Genomic DNA, 6,000 nt, shown 5'->3' with positions numbered 1-6,000 from the left:
TTCAATCCCTAACATGTAAATTAAAGGTATCCAGAAAAAACAACCTCTGACATAGAGAATTTGTTAATTGCAGTATATGATTCCCATAAAGGCACTTAAAAAAACTGTAAAACAAATATGCCATTATCATAAATTAATGTCTTAGACAGGACTAGGGATGTAAAATTTCCGTAAATTTTAAAGCCATGGGGGAAAAAAATTGAAAAATAAATGTTGTTACACTGGGACTACGAAATGCAGTGTACATAATAGTAAATAAACTAAACTTGCTTTTTAACCACTACAGATCTGTGCTATAGCCGAAGGACGGCTACAGCGCGGACCTGAATTCCCGGGAGGGCACCCCGGGAGGTCCTCCCGTGTTCGAGCGGCCTGTGCGCCCCCTGCAGGGAGCACGCGGCGCGCTCTGTGATCAGCGAGTCCATGAGACTCGGCTGAACACAGATCAGAGTAAGGGGTCGAACCCGACCCCTTACCATGTGATCAGCGCGAGGAGAAGAAAAATAGCTGATCACCGGCGGCTGTCAGAAGGACATCGGTCCCGCTGAAAATTTTATAACAAACTATGAAACATGATTCAAAATTGTCCATGTTTTTTTGTTTGTTTAGCAAAAAAACAAAAACAAAATAACACTAAAAGAAAGCTCTATTTGTGTGAAAAAAGTGTATAAAAATGTCATTTGGGTACAGTGTTGTATGACCGTGCAATTGTCATTCAAAATGTGTCAGCGCTGAAAATTGGTCTGGGCAGGAGGGGGGTTTAAGTGCCCTGTAAGGAAGTGGTTAAAATTATAATTTGTATTACAAATATATTAACAAAGACTAAAATGAATATTGCTCTTGTATGAGCTTGAACAATTTCCATCTGATTTTCAGATGTCATTTTATCTATAAATGAAGGTATTGTGATTGTTTGTGAGGCAATGGTTTGTAACACTTCCTTACTGAAGCTGAAGATGCTGCTGGTGAAGAAACGTTTTGTGATAATCCAGAAGCAGCAGAAAGAGTGATCCTGGAATGAGAACGCTGAAGGGAAATGCTGCCTGCACTTTCATTCTGGTCCTCATCATTTCATTCCAGAAGTATTTTTGAATGTCTTTAGGGCACCTCTGGCATGCAAGAATGTGTCTTGGCATTCTTGTAGCATTTCGAAAAGAATATGGCTTTTCACAATATTTGCAAATTGCAGCTTTGCTCCCAGCAGACATTGCACCGTGAAAATGTTTCTAAACTCTAAATGTTGGTCTCACCATTTTACTGACAAGAAGAAAAGCAAAAACTATTTACTGATTAGACTATAGGAAAACATTATGCTGTCATGGTCAAATGAAATCATTTAAAGATTAAAAAAATAAAGTCATTTGCTCTCTTACCTGTCAATTAAGGCCTGTATCCCAACAATCACTCAACTGTAGAAGGTAAAAGATGGAGCCCTCAAACATAAACTAAAATTGTCCCTTTCCCCTGCAGTGCCCCCTAGTGGCAGAAATGCATATTTCTCTTGTCTGAGAACTGCATTGAGAACTAAAGTGTTACTTGAACCGTATGCCAGGATTTGCTTGTCTTCAGCTGGGAGATAATACAACATTTAAGATTTTACCTAAAGTCTCTGAAATATTTCTTCATGTTATATAGTTTGAATACTATGTCATAGAAATTTTACTTTACATTGTAAAAAAGCATTTTCACACTTCTTTTAATTCCCAATTTTTTTTTTCCAAAGGCCTTCTCATTTCTAGACAGGACAGCTTTTTCTTGTTATTTGGTTAAAGACCTGACACTCTCTTGAAGTTTTGAAGCTGGTATAATTATTCAGTACCTCCTTAGTAGTTACTCTATATTAGTTTTTTTCTTGTGCAAAAAAAGTACCCTCTTTCTAAATGTTGTTGCTGAGAGCCAGCATGTTTCTGTTATATAGGTTGACAACACTTTGAAATGTTAAAGCTGATTTAAAACCTTTCTATTGCTTAGGTCTCGTACACACGATAGGTTAACCAGAGGACAACGGTCTGATGGACCATTTTCGGTGTAAAGAATGTCCAATATGCATATGGTGTTCCTATTACAGGTAAAGTTCAAATGTCCAAAGTAAAAAGTAAATAAAGTCTGTGAATAGAAAATATCTATATGTTCCCTAAATGCTCCAGCCAGTTAGATGAAAAACTCACAAGAAATCCTGGCTGCTCGATTAAGTGCAGTAAACTTGCGATATTGTCTTGTATATCAAAGGTGGGATTGTCTCCAGCCACAATTGTAGGTCCTGTGCATCTAGGGCTCACAAGTACATCCAGAAAGAAAAAAAAACTCATATAGTGTGATATTGGTTACAAATAGTTAATTTATCACACCCAGGTGAGCTCTTTATGGCTCTGCATGTTACCAACACCATCTAGCAACCACCATCTCCTTAGTAGTGCACATTCACCATCATATAAAAATTAACTGCCAAAAAAACAATAAAAGCATCTGTGAAATCTACATAAAATCAAATGTGACATACCACGAAAAATTCATGTTAATACCACAAACCAGTGATCACCATCACCTATACAGTGCACACTGTTGCTTTATGAGGAGGTTATGAGTTATCTCCATTAGCAACAGGGAATATTTGAACATAGATGTGTATATATATATATATAAATATATATAATTTAGGATAAGGAATGTGTAGTGTGTATGAAATATTGTTGCTGTAAGGGTTATCTGGGCTGACAGGCTGGGTCTACCCATGGCAGCATACCAATGGTCATGGCTCCGCCCCCCGACCGACCCACAAGACCACTTAACTCTCTATAAAAAAAGAGTTGTTCCCCCCTTTTAGGCATTCTTAGTAACTAGTCTTCAGAACTTACAGGATAATATAAAATAAAGGGAGGGTGTATGCTGTCATGGGTAGGCACCAGGAAAGGAAAATTACGGAAAGGTAAGTATTACATTTTTCGTTTTCCTGGTGCCTCCATGGCAGCATACCAATGGTAAATAACTTGCTTACAGGGAGGGTACTGCAAGTAAAACATTTGATGAGTTACAGAACAGATAATTCCAATGTCCTTTTCCCAAAATCTCGGGACGTAAGAACAGCTGGATCAAGGCTATAATGCGACATAAATGTGTAGAATGATGACCAACTTGCCGCTCTGCATATTGTCTCTGGGGAGACCCGAGCCAAAGCTGCCCAAGAAGAAGCAATTCCTTGTGTTGAATGAGCATTCACCGCCTTTGGGACTGGAAGACTACTAGCCTGATATGCTTTCTGGATTAGTTTCACGATCCAGCTTGCTAATGTTGTCTTGGAGGCTGCCTTTCCCTTTCTTGCGCCTCTAGGAATGATGAAAATGCGTTGATCCTTTTGGAGTTCCCGAGTCAGATCTAGGTAATGCCTCAGTGATCTGGCTACATCCAACTCATGCAATCTTGCAGAGGCCTGATCTTCTCCAAAGGCTGGAAGGAAAAAAGGTTATATAGGGTCAAAAAGACCATTTGCCAGGTGATGTTTTCTAGAGTACACTCCTCCGTAGGAGCAAAAGGAGGCCGTGTCAAGACCTCAAGGGCGATTGTCAAATCCCATTTGGGGTACAGCGTCTTTCTGGGACGACGTAACCTTAGGACTGCTTTAACCACTTAAGGACCGGACCAATATGCTGCTAAATGACCCAAGGGGTTTTTACAATTCGGCACTGCGTCGCTTTAACAGACAATTGCGCGGTCGTGCGACATGGCTCCCAAACAAAATTGGCGTCCTTTTTTTCCCCACAAATAGAGCTTTCTTTTTGTGGTATTTGATCACCTCTGCGGTTTTTATTTTTTGCGCTATAAACAAAAATAGAGCGACAATTTGGAAAAAAATTCAATATTTTTTACTTTTTGCTATAATAAATATCCCCCAAAAATATATAAAAAAACTTTTTTTTACCTCAGTTTAGGCTGATACGTATTCTTCTACCTATTTTTGGTAAAAAAAAATCGCAATAAGCGTTTATCGGTTGGTTTGCGCAAAAATTTATAGCGTTTACAAACTAGGGGATAGTTTTATTGCATTTTTATAATTTTTTTTTTTTTACTACTTATGGCGGCGATCAGCGATTTTTTTCGTGACTGCGACATTATGGCGGACACTTCAGACAATTTTGACACATTTTTGGGACCATTGTCATTTTCACAGCAAAAAATGCATTTAAATTGCATTGTTTATTGTGAAAATGACAGTTGCAGTTTGGGAGTTAACCACAGGGGGTGCTGAAGGAGTTTCGTTTCACCTAGTGTGTGTTTACAACTGTAGGGGGGTGTGGCTGTAGGTGTGATGTCATCGATCGTGTCTCCCTATAAAAGGGATCACATGCAGCCGCCACAGTGAAGAACGGGGAAGCCGTGTTTACACACGGCTCTCCCCGTTCTTCAGCTCCGGGGACTGATCGCCGCACTCCAGCGGCGATCGGGTCCGCGGGACCCGCGGTCCCGGAGTTTCGGACCGGGTCGCGGGAGCGCGCCGCGGGCGCGCACCCGTGACCCACGGCTGGGTACTAGTACAGGACGTACCTGTACGTACATGTGCCCAGCCGTGCCATTCTGCCGATGTATATGTGCAGGAGGCGGTCCTTAAGTGGTTAAGGAACCGATCCACGAGGGGATTCAACGGCCGGCGAGTGTCCGTTAAAGCCGAAACTTGAACTTTTAGTGTACTATGCCCTAATCCCAGGTCTAGACCAGACTGTAGGAAGAGAAGGACATTATGGACCTCTGGAGTTAACGGATCAAAGTGGTTGGCTTCTGCCAAATCAGCAAACTTTTTCCATACTCTATAATAGGTGACATTTGTAGATGACTTTCTAGCCTGTAGCAATGTCTGAATGACCTCTCGGGAGCATCCTAGTTCGCCCAGCCTTTTCCGCTCAATTTCCAGGCCCTCAAGTCTAGAATCTCTGGATGCGGCTGGAGAAAGTTGCCCTGGGACAATAGGTTGTTCTTGTGTGGCAGAGGCAGTGGGTTGCCTAGTGCCAAGCTGACTAGGAGCGGAAACCACGGTCTCTTCGGCCAGTGTCGAATAATTGCCAAAATGGTGGTTTTCTCCACCGACAGGCGCTGAAGAAATCTCAATATTAGGGGAATCGGAGGGAACGCGTACCCCAACTGGAAGATGCACGGTTGGACTAGTGCATCTACTCCTGCTGATGTTGGAGACGGGAGTCTCAAGAAGAATATCGGTGTCTTTGTGTTGAGTGGGGAGGCGAAGAAATCTATCTGGGGAGTGCCCCAGTGTTGGCATACCCACTCGGAAACTTGCTGGTCTAGTGACCAATCGTTGTTGGATGTAAAAGCTCTTGAGAGGTGATTGGCCAGCCGATTCTCGGGTGCTGGAACATAGGATACCCGGAGATCGTGCAGGTTCCTCTCTGCCCAGGATATAATCGGGGTTACTTCGTTCGATAGTGACCTGCTGCGGGTATCCCCCTGATTCTGTACATAAGCCACTACCGACCTGTTGTCCATCTGAAGTAGAACGCACATTTACCTCTGAGGAGAAGGGTCAGATGCAAGATTGCCATCCAAGCGGCCCTCAGTTCCAGGATATTGGATAATCCCTTCTACATTGAACTGCCACCTCCCTTGTACTAGATTGTTCTGTACATGTGCTTCCCAACCAAGTTGACTCGCGTCTGACGTAAGGAGGATCCATGAGCTGGGCCCTAGAGGATGGGCCAATAGAAGATTGTGAGGCCTTGTCCACCACCAGAGACTGGACTTCATTGTAAGCGTGATGATTATCGTCTGCTTGAGGTGATTCTTCCTCCATTGTGCTAGGAAACCCAGTTGGAAGTCTCGTAGGTGCCATCTGGCCCACCTTACCATTGGAATGCAAGCTGAGAGGGATCCTATTAGGTTCAGACAATCCCCTGCTGCCATGGTGCGGCTCCCTAGTGCTCTCTACAGTTTCTGCACTAAAGCTGGGATTTTCCCTGGAGGGAGAGACACAGCCCTTCCTGGAGTGTTGAACAAGGC

Source organism: Rana temporaria, chromosome 6 (genome assembly GCF_905171775.1).
Source record: "Rana temporaria chromosome 6, aRanTem1.1, whole genome shotgun sequence".
Taxonomy (NCBI): domain Eukaryota; kingdom Metazoa; phylum Chordata; class Amphibia; order Anura; family Ranidae; genus Rana; species Rana temporaria.
The sequence above is the reverse complement of the archived record's forward strand: the minus strand, read 5'-3'. Positions refer to the sequence as shown.